This window comes from Zootoca vivipara, chromosome 1 (genome assembly GCF_965207765.1).
Source record: "Zootoca vivipara chromosome 1, rZooViv2.hap1.1, whole genome shotgun sequence".
NCBI lineage: Eukaryota > Metazoa > Chordata > Lepidosauria > Squamata > Lacertidae > Zootoca > Zootoca vivipara.
Genome location: NC_142582.1, coordinates 20,410,872 through 20,426,862, shown reverse-complemented (window position 1 = coordinate 20,426,862; position 15,991 = coordinate 20,410,872). Strand labels below are relative to the sequence as shown.

Sequence of the window (15,991 nt, the reverse complement as noted above, 5' to 3'; positions counted from 1 at the left end):
TTGGTGAGATATAAATAACCGTAATTTTTTTTAAAGCAACAAATATAGAACTATTTTTTTAATGTCCTAGTATACCAGAGTGAGGCAATAGCATCCAACATGCATTTGTCTTTGAGCATCTTCTATGTTTATAACTTATAACCATTTGCAGAAAGGTGAAGTTTTTGCATCGACCATATATTCCCCTAGAATCGAATCTGTGACTATGTAAACACCACACAAATTCGGTTCTACAGGGTATATATAGACAACGTAATAACATTTTGCTTTCGTGTACAGAGGGTGGGTAACAAAGGCAGCGTCACTGTAGCGTTCTGATCCCTCTGACTCGCTCCCGAGGAATTCATACTACTCTCTGTTGGGGTAAAGGTCTGAAATTATGGATTTGAAAAATATAATGATTTCATAGGAAAGCATACCAAAAAAATGTCAATATTGTGACTTTCGTCTTTTTCAATATGTAACGAGTTCTCACGGCGGATTTTCAGATAATCTACGTGACAATCGCTCTGAACTCTCCAGCATTTAAAACACTTGCACTTAAAAAAACACCATTCAAATAATAACTGTATACTTTCAATAAAAAGAAAGGCTGTCAGCTGATTTATTTTTTGTCAATAACATGATGTTGATCAAAACAATCCGCCTTTCAATCCCATAATAAAAGTCTTAGTGCAAAGGGACCTTTATATAGGAGAAAGCTAACTATTCGTTTCTGAAAACAACGAAATGGATTTTTTTTTCTATTTCTATTTTTGTATTTTTATCTTTATGCCACTACCGTCAAGCTGAATATTCTAACTGCGGAGAGTATCTGAGCCCTATTTAAAGAAACCCAACTCTACACCACTGTCCTTTGGTTTTCATGCAGTAGTGTTGATGGTGAAGGGCAGGGCAAGAGGTCATCTTAAATCATTTACAAACATATCCCAGCGTTTCATTATTTCTACTTTGTCGACGGCAACACATAGGATTCCAAAAGTTCATGCATTGTGGCTGACCCGGTTCCTCTGTGTTGTCTTGCGGTCAGCTCCCTTCCATCATAGCTGCCAAGTTTTCCCTTTTCTCGCGAGGAAGCCTATTCAGCACAAGGGAATTTCCCTTAAAAAAGGGAGAACTTGGCAGCTATGCCTTCCATTCTCCCTCTGTTGGGTATTCTAAGCAAACCAACTTGGGATAAATCAGAGCGAGAGTGAATGGGAATATATGTACGTGTCTGCGTTTGTGTGCAAATATGTATATGTATGTGTGTGTGTGCGCACACATATGTATCTATAGACATGTATGCTTATATATATATCATTAAGCATCTGTGAGCAAATGGCTTTTTAAGCAACGACCTGCTCCTTTTCATTGAATTAGGGGAGGCTTTTTCTTTCCAGAAGGTGGTCTCCTTGGGACAGAAATGGAAGAGCAAGTGGATCACTTTACGGATTTCTGAATCAGTACCTGCTCTCTGAGCTGGCTAAAGAGGCATTATTATTTCTAATGAGAAGAATGCGTGGGTACCCCCCACTCTTGCTCCCTTTGATGAGTAAGTATTTAAGCAAGAAATGCAAAACGGTCCAATTCTACAGAATATACGTTTTCAAATATGTTACTTCTCGGGGAAAGCGGAATTAAGGGGTGGCCTGGGACAGGACTAATCGGAGAAAGGGCTTTCTTTAATTTAAACAAAACAAAACATTTTTTTAAAAAAAGAATCGTTCGAATATTTTGTTAAATAGCCCAGATTTTCATATTTGTTAGACGCTGTGACCTGCGTTTCACCTTATTGCGTGACTTGCTCAGACAGGTCAAAGCCAAAGGAGTTATTGATGAACAAAAGCGTTAAACATTCACCTCGTGCTCAACTGCCCGTACAAATTCTTTTGATCCACCAGGCCGTTTTTGTATTCTGGTTCATAATCAGTATGCTGCAGCTAAGTTGAAGGAATATTTTTTAAAAGAAGAAGAAGGAAGGAAGGATAGAAAATGAAAGGGTGGTGCTTATTTCCTTGTTAAGGTTTAAAGCTGGCCAAAGAAAACTGAGGAAAGGGCAAAAAAAGTTCCACTAGGAAGGAAGAAATTGTAGGAAATCCCAGGCACCCTCTTATGGTTTAAAGCCATCCAAAAGCCATACAAAGCATAATATTGTGATTTTAAAACCGGCAGATCGATATATCAGGCTGGGATTTAAAATTAGCAAAGTAAATGGCTCAGAGCTAAGGAAGGAAAGCATAAAGGAGACAGAAAGATGTTGTGCCGAAAATAATAACTTTTAGAGGTTGAGTAATATATGGTTATATTGGTTTCCCTTTTTTTCTAAATAGCGAGGTAATGTATTGTATCCCAGGACAGCAGAGTAGAACTCATGCTCCACATATAATTATGCCACATATAATTATACTTGCAACTATTGAACTAATAATAGCCTTCCTTTCTTTCTCCTTTAATGAAACCCAGCTTCCCCCCTCTCGTGTTATTTTTACCTCCTGTTTCCCCTAAGTTCAGACAGCAATATTATCTGTATCTGCTTTCTTCCAGTATTTCATATAAATGTCAACCACTCTATCTCGGGAACACTTCACTGACATCTGACAAAAACGCCTTGGTTGCGATCCTATGCCTATTGACTAGGAGTGCACCTTTCCATTGCAAGCAGCAGGCCTTTATGCCCAAAATAAAAGGGGAGGAGATACAACAGTATTTAGAGCATAACTCCTCGTTGGAACATTAGTTCATCCTCAAAGGCTGCAGTACCGAGAGGGCAAGCGCAATCCGTATTTTGGATCTCCACCAAAAGAGGAGCCAACCAGTAGAAGTGCTTGCCCTGGGACATGATAGATTCAACATTTGCACAGGGAAACACGGCATAACTTTATCCTGTTAAAATGCTAATCCTGCTCATTATCTGGAAAGAGCTTAAGAGAGGCACAAGTTAGGCACCTTGCACCTGCAATTATCTCCCCAGAAACTGCACAATCAGCGTTTGCTGTGATCTGCAGCCACAAACCGCAGGAGGATGGGAGAGGGGGAGAGAGAGAGAACAAGCTTGAAGCCCCAAGAGCCGTCCAGTACAAAACAGCCTTGCAGAAACATAATCAGAAACACACCATCTCTGTTTACAAACTCAAACGTTTACAAGGCGATGTTTGGAAGCCCCGGCAAATTTTGCACACCCGGAAAGGAGAGGGAAAAAAGTTCACTTACTGTAGAAGCCCTTCCATTGTCCCGAACCTGTTGCAGTGGGGGGAAAGAGGAGAAAGAAAATAAACAAAACCATTTCGTATTGTTGTTTTTCCATGTATAGATGATACTAATCATAGTTCCGGGGGGAGGGGGAGCAATACATGCATTGCATCTCTATTTAGATAGGAGAATGTTAAGGACACAGGCAGGCATTGCATATAAAGGTGGCAAATCAACACACTCACCACCACCCCATTGTTGATTTGCCTCTTTTGTTAAATTCTTTTTGTAATAAAAGCCAGCGAAATTAAATATTTCAGTCAGGGTTATCATGTAATTGTATACGATCATCCTTACTACTAGTTTCAACTATGTTTTCATAAAATGTTTTATCTGATAAAGATATATTCTTCCTCCAACTAGGCTAATCCCAAAGTGTCATAAAGCTTACCAGCGTAATGAATCCCTGAAGCGCCCTGGCCAGCATTTAGTCAGTAACCCGCTTGCTTAAAATCCATACCATTTTCCCAACATGAACTTGTGAATATCATCATTATTATAGTACATCTATTTTACAGTTTACTTAAACAGATCTCCCTTTTTCTGTCTGTGTCTTTATTCTCTTATTGTAACAAATAAATTCTACATCATCAACCACGTGGAGGGGGGAGACTATTTAAACAATGTTTTCAAAGAGAAAGAACCAAGGTTGAGGTATTTTGCAAAACATCCCCTTCACTTTTGCTTGCGCTATCCCTGAGAAGGGCTGTATAGACCCCCAGACCAGCTTAAAACAGGGAGCAATCATTCCATCGATGTATATCATCTTATCTTTCTTTCCGTTCCTCCCTTCACTCTCCTTCTAAAATAACAGCCAGAACGCAGTGCCCCTTGAAATCTCTGCAAATTAATCACTTAATGAAGGAGGTACCGGCTTAAACCGAGGTTGGTTTCTTTTACAAAATTAAAATTAAAACTGTCGACGTGCGATTTACTGACAGCCCTCTTAAAACTTGGAGCAAATCCGAAGGAAATGCTATTCCTATAATACTTCCGGGCTTCCCTGGATCGGATCTTTTCATTCATATACAGTTCCAGAGAACACTCAGACACACGGTCACTGGAGAGAGGGACTCGGTCACATATGGAGCGCAAGAAGAGACTTACTTGTGAGCTTTGCCAAAGGGAAGAGGAAGAAGCAAAGGTCCTGGGCGCTTGGTTTCAGGCAGAGGTCTCCTGCCTAACACTTTCCCTGTCACTGCTCCCAGGAACTAAAGCATCTGCACTTGTATGCTCTTAAACTAATTTATGGTGGGAATTATATTTTGGCTTGTCAACTCTCAAGCCATAAAACAAAGTTTATTGGAATCACGTGCTTCGAAAGAGCCACTCAGGACTTATCTCGACGGAACAATAAATAACCTCTAGCTTTAAACTTTTATTCACTTATATAAAGAGGGTCTGGAAGGAAGGGGGGTGAAAGAGAAGGGGGGAAAGGGGGTAAACCCACACACCCTGCGTTCTATGAAATTTAAAGTAGTCTAAAATAGCGAGCGCCAGGCACTGGAGGCCTTGCCTGTCTGTAGCCTTTAGGCCAGGCTCTTTTTTAATTAAATAATAATAATAATGAGTTGTGCGAGGACAGGCCCCAGTGGCAGTTTAGATCTCCCCTTTAATGAGGAAAGGAACGTGTGATTTTCGCTGTGAGTACCGTTTCAAAATTTATTTGAATGAATATGTATGTGGAGTGGTGGGAGGGAGGAGGGAGGGAGGGAGGGAAGGACGATTTTAAGCGACACCAAAGGCCATCACTTTTGTGAAATCCTCCCAGCTAGCCCACGCCCAGCCTCGTCTCTATGGTCAGGCCCCAGGCACTCGGGTTACGCGATCATCCAGGCGGCTTGGCATGCACACAAAACTTTGGAGGGAATGGTGCCGTTCTGCAGGATAAATGGTTCTGTTGTCTAGGGTTTGTCAGAGGAAGAGTGTGTTTATCTATGTCTGTTTGCTAAGCAGCTACGGGAAGTGCTGGGGGCCGGGAATCGACCGATAGCAAAACCTCCATGTGCAGGAGCAGCGCAGCAGACGTTGGGTGGGAGCAAAAGAGAGAGGAAGGCCATCATTTTCAGCTCCTGCTTGGAAGCTTCCAAGAGGGATCTGGCTGGCCACCGTGATATCCAGAATGGATCTAGCAATACAGTTCAGCAACTCTTTATCAGGCGGCCTCTTCTGGGCCCCTTCACACTAACCAAACTGTTTCGCAGCGCAAGGAGATACACGGGACTTGTAAAAGTGACAAAACAGCTCAGTCTATTCGTGTCGTCGTCCCCCTCCGCCGCCTCCCGAAAACTTTGATAGCTGAAGCTTTAAGGAGGGGAGTCATAAAGTAATAAAAAGTAGTCTGGTGTGAAGGAAAGGTAGGAGGCAGCAGAGAGGGAGCGGGTGAGTAAGTCAAACTGGATCTTAAAGAAACTAAAATTCTGAGACACCGGAAGTCAAATGTCCCTTGGAAGGTATAGCCTTTTGCATGCAAAGCTGTGTGTGAGAGTGTGTGTGTGAGATATAAAACTGGGGATGGCAGGGATAAATGCTTATCCAGTTGTGTAGGTCAATGGAAGATAATTTTTTGTAAACAATACTCCAAAACGAAACAAATAAGATAAAACGGCAAGGCAAGAGAAAAGCAAGTACCCTCTGACATTTAAAATGAGCAGAGCATAAATGTTTGAATGGAGAAGGCCCCGCCCTCCACTTGGCTCTCCTGCCATGCGAATTGATCTTATTATTACAAGGAAATGATTTATGAAAATGACTCCAAAGCATGGGTGTGCATGCGTCGCTGTAAGGCTGTAAAGTTCAGCCTCAGAGGAAGGTATCCGAAGTCATTTAGGAGCAGGACTTTTGTCATATCCTGGGGGGGGGCAGGATTCTTAGGAACAAATGCAACTGACGTTCACCTGCTGGAAAGACTAGATTCTTTTTAAGGTTCCTCGGACCAGCACAACTTCCCTGCATCTAGTTCAAGCAAAGTGTTTGGAAGTTTATATACTATTTTAAACTAGCGTTTTCTCACCCCACCCCCTCGTATATACATTACTTTAAAACAGTAAATCTCCCCATGGGAGGGGGGGTTAAGAGAAATTTTCATGTGTGGAGGAAGTGTGTTATTTCACTGCAATGTGCGCAGAGATTCAAAACATAAATTAGGTCTCTCGGTTTAACAGGCTTACCAGCCACTTATGTTGAAAAAGTAGCCACACTCAAATCCCAATTTTACTTTAAGTGACACCTTCGGTGACACCGTGGAATACGTGTTCAGAATTTCGGGCTCTCCTAGTTTTCTAAGATGTTGTTCAAATAGTATAAATATTTTTTTAGAAAAAAAATTAAAAGCATTGTTCCAATCCAAGAGAAAGTCTGCTCAGCTTTCCAAAGCAAATGAAGACTCAGATAAGCCAAACGGGACAAAATGATAAAAACTTTTTCCAAGGGACGGGGAACACAAAAAGAAAAAACATAAGCAAATATTTATGGGGCACGGATTCGGGTCAGTAAGCCGCCACGAGGCTGCCTTGTAAATCAGGCCCCCTGTTACACTCAAATTCCCAAAACTGGTAATCTGGAATACTTGAATTAAAGACAGTTTAAACGATCCATGTGGATCATGTGCATTAACGGACATTATTGATTGATTAGACTTTGATTTTGATGGAACTTGCCTTCAGAAAAGTGTGCTTAAAGGCTTGCGTCTGCCGTTTAGTTCAGCTGCTTTAGTTTAGCTATCAAACTGAATTGAAGCTCCAGTGACTTGCATTAGTACCTCTCTTGGAGTAGAGTCCTACCACTGGACTTATGCAGCGCAACTGTGAGAAGGACTAACATTGTTCTCAGTGTGTCTGGTTTCAATGACACAAGTTTAGAATGCAATTTCCCTTCAAGTACTACCTCTTACCTTGGTTATTGATTCTGTGTGCAGTCCTGAAGATGAGGATTTGTTCTGAGAACATATTATTGACATTAGCACTAAGGTTTCTACTATTGGACATAGATTCTAAAAGGTCGCCCCCTTTCCTGATCTTCATTTGGATAGTGTCTCGAGACCACTTAACAAAATAGTATTTTGTCCCTTCTGCAAAAAAAATCCTTCTAGCTGTGGTCCAGGTCCCATGACATCAAAGTTCCAAGCCAGGGTGCTCAATGTGCTGCTCTCCATATATTTTGGGCTACAACTCCTATAAGCCCCAGCCAGCATGGCCAAGGGTCATAGATGATAGGAGTTCTCATTCATAACACATTGAGGACACTACGTTTGGCCACCCCTGTTCTAAGTGGACACATGGACATCTGAGGTGCTTGATTCCTGCTTTACTCAATAGGCCAAGTTCTTGCCACAGTGCTCAACCTGTGTCTGGGCTGTACTCTTTTAGAACCCCAATCACATGGGGGCTCGAGTGATTGAACATACCTCCATACCCTCCACCCAAAACCTGTGTAGAAACCTTCTCCCAAAAAAAATCTAGTTTGTTTGCTTTTTTTCTATTCCAATAATTTTGTTTGTAGGAAGAAGTATTGTGCCATGTGAATTCCTGCCTGCAGCCTGAGATACTAGGACCCAAAATAAAGTTTGCTACTTTCTGTGATAAGTAGAACAGAGTCAAACGGTACAGTAGAACTGTGATAAGTAGAAAAGTCAAATGGTAGAGTCTGTGAATACAAAGCCAGTAAGATTCATTATCTAATACACAAGGCTAGCAGCTGGTTTGTCTCCTGTTTTTGCACAACACAGAGACTGGTCACTCAGTCTAGGTCTCCCATACAAGGCACTGCAGAACATCTTAATTTAGGGTTAGCCCAACCAAGACATCTTCCTGCCTGGTGTGCACAGCAGCATTTTGCCAGTTCCCACTCCCCCCATCCCAGTGAAATTACTTAATACCCAAGACCCGCTATGTTTTTTGGACCTGAACCAGGAAACCCTGCAAGCACACACACACAATAACAGCAATAATGCTGTTTGAAACTATCCCTTTGAAATTCACTCGCTGCCCTAGAATCACCTCTTCCTAAACTCATACTTATACTTGTTAGTTGTTCCTCAGTGATTAAATAAATGTGCTCTGCACATGTTGAGAGACACTCAGGTCTTCACATTTTCCTGGCTCAACCAAAAAGTTCTGTTTTCTAGCCATGAAGACTGGCCTCAAATCAAATGCTTTGTGAATATAAAATAGCATTTAGACGTGTTTCTGTTTTCTCAAAGTTATAGGAAGCACATCACGAAGCTAGTTAAAAGTTTTAAACCGCAAAAAAGAGAGAAAGAAACAGGAAAAAACATAAATTTTACAATGAGCGCCACAACTAAGGAAATGACCTGCCATTTTTTAAGTGGTCATCAAAGATAACATAGGCTTCACTGGTGACTATATGCACCTAGAAGGGAAATGAGCATAGAAAATCAGATTAGGAACAGAGGGGTCCAGTTTACAGGTGCAAAGCCTTCTTTAACAGGCAGGAAGAAATACGGTCAGAAATAGATTCCCCCGTGCCCCCCCCTCTTCTTCTGTACAAGCTTTGCACTAAATCAACTAAACTCGTGCTGGACCGTGATCAAAATGCCAGCACAGATTACTTGGTTATTTCTCAAAACGATAAGTGCATAAGAAGTCGGTTTCAGCTCCTTGACGCTAGCCCATACAATTTAGGATAAATGCATCCACTGGAAATTAGCAAGGAGTTTAATGCCCCGAAACCACAGAAAGGAGGAAATAAGGCAAATGAGCTGTAGGAGGAGATGACGTGGCTTTTCATTAAATGTGATCAAGGATACATCAGCAGAAAGGGAAAACAGGGAGCGTTCTCAGGTGAAAAATTAGAAGTTTGCAAAATGGCTCGGTTCAAAGCGGGTTAGTGCTATGCGGAGCCTTGAAAAGTCCTGGCCCCAGAGAAGGCGCGCGCAAAGGAGAGAATAACTTCGCTTTTATCCCGATTCTCTGCAAGGAAACAGAACAGAAGCCCCCGGATATGAACACAATAAGATCGAGTCAAACTCAAGCTAATAACTTGCATTTAATGTAAAAAGGACTCAAAGTAAGAACTCTTGTAGAGTTATTCAAGAGATTGATACATTTATTTACCACACAGTAGATCCATCCCGAATACATTTTACCTGGAAAATAAGCCCTTTAGTTTTAACTGCCATCAGAAACCTGAGATTTTGCACCTCAGCTTAAAAACCTGCTCTTGTTTTGCGAGCGGTTGTAGCCAACTAAGCCATACTCTGAGTAGAACCACTGAAATCAATGATCTTAACTTACTTAACTCTAATGATGTAGTTTCAAGCTGTCTACTCTTGAGTAACATTGGATATCACCCCAGATCCAAAGTGTGCATTCATAGCACCATAGAATTGTTGAATTGGAAGGGACCACGAGAGTCATCTAGTACAACAACCTACAATGCAGGAATTGTTTTTGCCCAACGTGGGTTTAAACCCATGACTTTGATATCCTTTGCTGCCTCTGACGAACTTCTACAGCTGCAAAGAGGGTTGAGCTGAGTGAAAGTCCCACTGAAGCATCTTTTGCCCTTTGTAGGACCTGATTTCACGTCAGGTAGTTGTCATTCCCCTGATTTAAATTCTACAATCTGATTTCATCAGCTATACACATTCACCTCAAAAACGTGTGCTGCCACCCTAATCTTAGCTACTAAGAAGTAAACTCAATGGGTTTCAATTCTTAGGATGGTGACCCACGACAGGAATTATATGGGAATAGGTTCAATTGAAGCAATTGGGTTAGCCTCTGATTGAAAGTGCATGGCTGATTAGGCAGGATTCAGTAGCCAGAAGAAGGACACAGGTAACTTTTCCTCACTGGAAAATATTAGGCAGGTTTGGGGCTTCACAGAGCTCTTTCTCATTCCAAGAACTTTTGAAAAGAAGACAGCATAAGAGACATAAGAACATAATGCAAGCCTGTTGGATCAGGTCAATTGGCCCCTCTAGTCCAGCATCCTGTTCTCAAGGTGGCCAGCCAGATGCATGTGGAAAGCCAGCAAACAGGATTAGAGCATGAGAACACTTTGCCCACCTGCAATTCCAAGCAACTGATATTCAGAAGAACCCATATACAAAAGCCCTGTACAGGATAGGGCAGGCATAGGCAAACTCCGGCCCTCCAGATGTTTAGGACTACAATTTCCATCATCCCTAGCTAACAGGATCAGTGATAAGGGATGATGGGAATTGTAGTCCCAAACATCTGGAGGGCCGGAGTTTGCCTATGCCTGGTATAGGGAAGCTTTTTAAGGTTTAATGCTTTACTATGTTTTTATATATGCTGGAAACCACCCAGAGTGGATGGGGCAAACCAGTCAGATGGGTGGGGGTACAAATAATAAAAGATGATGATGATGATGATGCCTCTGACAGTGAAGGCAGTGACCAGTAACCGTTGATAGCCTTCTCCTTCATGAATTTGTCTAATCCTCTTTTAACTTCATAACTTCAAAATGTAGTGTGTTTGACCAACAAGAATTTGTTTTGATCACCCAGTCACATGGCAAGGAACCTTGCATTTCTTCAGGATACTGTAGAACAGGCACCCCAAACTTCAGCCCTCCAGATGTTTTGGACTACAATTCCCATCATCCCTGACCACTGGTCCTGTTAGCAAGGGATCATGGAAGTTGTAGGCCAAAACATCTGGAGGGCCGCAGTTTGGGGATGCCTGCTGTAGAATCATGTCTTGATTGTGTGGCCATTCATGTTGATCAAGTCCACTTTCTGAGGACAAATGAACTGCATTGCTCAATTAGACTAAGGCACTCTGTTTCAAACAGTGACCAGGCTATGAAAACTCATAACCAAGGGATTAAAATTTTGGCATGTCTCATAGGCACCTGGTCCAACACCTGGTACTTGGAAGTATGCTGTTTGAACATGGAGAGTTTCACATAGCTAGGAAGATAGCTGTGCAATGCCTACCCAACTAAATGAAGAGAGAAAGCCAACTTAATGTGAGATGTGACATTTTAAAGATCCAGGGTCTGCAGTCCTATGCACCCTGAAGTAAGCCCCATTGAACTCAGTGTAGCTTACTTCTGAATAGACATAGGAATGCAGGAAGCTGCTTTATATTGAGTCATTCCAGCGATCCACCTAGCTCAGTATTGGTTACACTGTCTGGAAGTGACAGGGGACATTCCTAGCCCTTCTTGGAGATGCCAAGGATCTTCTGCATGCAAAACAGATGTTCTGCCACTGAGCCATAACCTTCCGCTGTGTATAGTATTGTGTTGTATAAGTTTGTGTTATGAAGGCAGATGCTCTGACTCAGGAAAGAAGAATATGGCACCTGGATGGAGACCACAAGTGTGAAGAGGAGGGCAGTGCATATCTATTGCACATGCCAATGGGAGATGGGGAGACAGAGAAAGGGGGGGGGAGAGATGGTTGTGTGGCACAGAAGGTCAATCTAGGCCAAGTACTTGTGTCATGACTGTGGAAGGTGAACCTTGAAAGAGTCCAGTGAATGAGGTTGCGAGCTATGGGGGTAGGGAAGGCAGACAGAAAGAAATAAAAAGCTAGACATGCAATTTGCTTTTATCACCTACAATTGGGAAGACCACAAACCAATGGACTGGATGCTTTCAGCCCTGTTAGAAGTAAGAGACTTTTGAGAGGAATGACTACCATTTTAGGGGCCATCAGAGATCAAAGGGAAAGCAAAGGAAGCAGGAGAAGAACATCATCAAAGATCAGACAGATGATGGTCCCCTGGAGTAACTAGCTGTGACCACTTGTTTGCTATGGTACAAAAGGCTGTCTATACAGCCCCATAAACAGGGACTGCACTTGAGGGTGAGGAGGCTGGCTGATGGTATTTTAAATGGCACTGGTCTGTGGGAGACCCGGGGAGTGTAGTGCAATGATTATGGGCCATTTCAACTGTGGTTTTTAATGGGTAGCTGTAATATGCCTTTCTTCTGGTCTAAAGACGTCTGGCTGACTGGCTGCACCCACAGGTATGTGCATAAGACTGAAAAGAAGGGATGGAATATAAGCACTACTTATGGGGCAGTCCTGTGCACCCTTGAATTCATTGGGATTTACTTTCAAGTCAAGATAGATAGGATCAGGCTGTGAAGTGCATGAAGGCCTAGCAGATGAACAAATATGTAGCTCTCCATTGACCTCAATAGCTTGCCTTGGCAAATCTGCTCTTAAAATCTCAACTCTGAGCCTATCATAGTTACTCAAAAGTAACTTTCATTGGGATCTACTCTCAATGCCGTGTATGTAGGATTGTAGCCTTCCAGTTCAGTTTTGTAAACTCAGTGAGATTTAGGCTGCAATCCTATTCCCATTTACTTGAGTCAGTTACCTTCTGAACTGACTATTACTCGCTTCTGGATAAACATGTGTAAGATTGCCCTGTTAATAATACAACTTCCTTGAGTGGAGTGCAGCTGGCTTCCAGTTTCAAATGTTGGGCCAGAACTAACCAAGTGAAATTCAACAGAGATGGAAATAAAGTCTTGTATTTGTGTAACAAGAATGAAAGGCACAAATATAGAATTGAAGCAGCCTGCCTTGGCAGCAGTACATAGGGAAAGGATCAATAAAGGACCAATAAGTTGATCAAAAGCTAAACATAAGCAGTATGATGCAGTTGCTAAAAAAAACCCAAAACACCTAAATGCAATATTAGGATATATTAAAAGAAGCATAATGTCCAGATTAAAAAGCAATAGTTCCACTATATTCCATGCTGGTTGGGCTATAACTGGAGTACTGACAAAATGGAGCATGGCCAGAGGAAGGGGACCAGGACGGTGAGTAGCATGGTATCCAAGTCTCATGAGGAACCATAAGAGAAGTTGTCTAGTTTTAGTCTGGAGAAAAGTGAATTAAGGATCACAGCCTTCAAATATCTGAAGGACTGTCATGCAGAAGAAGATGGAGCAGGCCTGTCCTCTGTTGGTCCAGAGGGCCATACTAGAACTCATGGGTGGAAATGGCAAGAAAGTAGTTTTTATCTAAACATTAAGAGAGAATGGCAAGTGCTGTTCAAGAGTGCAATGGGCTGCCTCCAGAGGTGATAGCATCTGGGGTAGCCCCTGCTGGAGGTCTTTAAGTAGACTGCCATATGGCAGGGATACTGTCACTGAAACCTGCACTGCAGATACTGCATTGACCAGGAGATTGGACTGGATCACTTCAATATTCCCTTCCAACACTATGGTTCTATCAGGGTCAAGAAATGTAGAGCATTCCGAAACTATTTAGGCTCCTCCCCTTCCCTAAAACGGTTGTAGCTTGCTTTCCAGAATGCTGAGAATCAAGAGTGCCTTAGCCTCTCATGAAATTACAACTCCCCAAATGTGAAACTGGTTAAACGTGTAGTTTAAGCATGAGGTTGCATTAGTCAAGGAAAGGGACTATTATTATTATTTCATCTGATCTCTTGTGACAATTGCTTAGGGAGGGCAAGAAAGTGTCACAGAGATCTAGAATTTCGTGATCATTTTCTTCCTCGAACCTCCTTGCGCGGGGTGGGTTAAGAGAGGCTTTCTGGGCTGCCCTTGCACATTGCGGGTCCCTGCCATGTAATAGATCAGCAGAGTCACTGCAGCCGCTGATCTTAAGATGCACAGGACTGCGAGGCTTGTCCTACAGCGCCTTCTCCTGGACGAGCGGCCAGACGACAAAGTGACTCTTCACATCACAGGGGCTGGTGGGCGGGGAGGGGGAGGGAGGAGAGGGGCAGGGTCTCCATGTGACATCTGCTCCCAAATCAGATAGAAGAGGATTAGGGAGAGGGGGAGAGGAAAGGAAATTAGAAGGAGTAGGGAATCCCTTCTGGGAAATAACGACAAGGATGAACCGCACCTTTGTGGCACCCGTCGACTCAAATATCAGGTGTGTGCAGAAGGCCTTCTGATTACTGTATAGATAGTGTCCCTTCAGACTCTGAAAGATTCCTACCATCCTGAGCGTAGTCATGAGAGTGTGTGCGCGTTTGCACGGTTGCAGGCTTCACTCTCCAGCGACCTTCTTACATAAAGCACGTATACATAATATTAAACAATGTTTTGATGTTGAAGAAGGGGAGGCATCCCGCTTTAAGTCAATATTAAAAGAGCTATTTATTTAACAGCTGAAACTGAAAAGCACGTCCGGCTCGCGCGCGCGCGCGCACCCACACCCCTCTGAATAAGTTTGCTCCAAGAGGGCGCTGGACAGGAAACGTGGAGCTGAGCTGTTTTGTTCTAGGCCCAGGCTGAGGGTCTGAGGAAAAGCAGCTGAGAATATGTGGAGGTTGTTTAAAGGGATGGGAGAAAAGGAAGCTGGCAGTGTGGACGGAGATCTGAGGCTGCATGGGGGAGACTGCGCTAGCCAGGCCGTTCTGCGTCCAGCACAGGAATGCAGAGGGACACAATAAAAAGGAACTTAACGAGCGACTAGCAAACAGGAAGGCAGAATAGGCTGGCAACGTTTCAAAGGCAAAACGAGCCTCTGACACCACTCAAGGCGAGACCCCAGACTCTTAACATCCTTCCTGATCCTTGGCTGGTTCCTTGAGCAGAACCGTTGGCCTCAATAGCAATGCGTCCAGGCCCGGTCGGTGACTAACACAATGTGGGAGTTCTCTGTTCTGCAGAGTGAAGAGAGGCCTGTTGCTTGGCCGATTTCAGAGTCAGTCGGCCAGACAGAGACAACAAACCAGTTGCCAAACAACCAACAAGCATTGAGGCCCATTATCTCTTTCTAGCTAAAGATCTAGTAAAATCGGTCTGGCACCCAGGAGTTTTAACCCGGGCCTAGCCTTGTGCCGGATTGTGGCTAAGGGCTGCTCCATGAAACCCGGTGACTGCAGCCTGGAAGCCACATGGATTTAAAGGAACTGCGCCGACCTTGTTCTTAACCCCACATAGCTCCTGCCTCCGCGTCAGGTCTGTGTCTTCCTGGTGGTGCTTTGAAACGGTCCAACATAAAAATAATAATAATAAAGTCTCCGGTTCTTCTTCTTAAATCTCAAAGCTGGGCTGATTCATTCCCAAAGCGCAGATTGCTGTCAGTTTGGAAGAACTGATGACTATCCTAGGAGCCAACCCAAACCCGCAACCCTACCTTGATACAGCTACCCATTCATTGTTCACTTTTATGTCTGCAAACAAGAGAAAACCGGAGGGCAATAAGGTTCTCCAAATAAAGCTTTAGCTATCGCCACAAAGAGCTCTAAAACAATGCGTTGCTTTTCCTTCTCCTTAAAGTGCTTGGTCCCTCCTCTCACTTCCACCTTTTATATATGTATATATGAAAGGCCCTCAACCCATTTCCCCCTTCCCATGCTGGGATCATGCAAGTATTTGTGTCTTCCCCACGCGCGCACCCCCCCCCAGCACTTTAACTCACACATGTTTCATGTTTGCTACCCTCAGCTTCCTATTTGGAAGATTTTGAAAGGGGAGATCCCCCCCCCTCGCATCCAATTAAACTACACTTCCTCTTTAGGAAAAGGCAGGTTTTCAAAAGCCACTCGACATAAGGATTTTTAGGGAGATATTTATCCCGTGTGGTGTTATTTTCTGTCTTAAGCTCTGTCCCATTGACCAAATGAACTGTTTATGGCGATTCCTTTTTCCTCTCCCCCTCACCACCCCACACTCACTTCCTGTTTTTTAGCTCTTAACACTAGCAGTAGCAGCATTCAGTGCCGCAATGCAGTAGAGCTGTAAATACCTTTAACAGCTGCCTGCCAACCAAAGAGTGAAATACTGTCTTTGTTCGGATTCTCTCTCCCACCCCCAGCTC

At 43.2% G+C, this 15,991-nt stretch overlaps 1 protein-coding gene across 5 annotated transcripts in view; it reads right to left on the bottom strand.

The window, feature by feature from the left end:
* The window catches only part of HOXD3 (homeobox D3), a 50,534-nt gene that overhangs the window by 31,168 nt on the left and 3,375 nt on the right, over positions 1–15,991 (bottom strand). For 2 of the 5 annotated variants that reach the window (XM_088660305.1, XM_035134733.3), the window contains exon 2: positions 3,193–3,219. The exons of 1 other annotated variant lie outside the window; for it this stretch is intronic. The gene's annotated coding sequence lies outside the window, so the exon portion shown is untranslated. Of the gene's footprint in view, positions 1–3,192; positions 3,220–4,338; positions 4,461–15,991 lie in introns of those variants that run through there. 2 more of the 5 variants (XM_088660297.1, XM_088660306.1) reach the window with 2 other exon arrangements.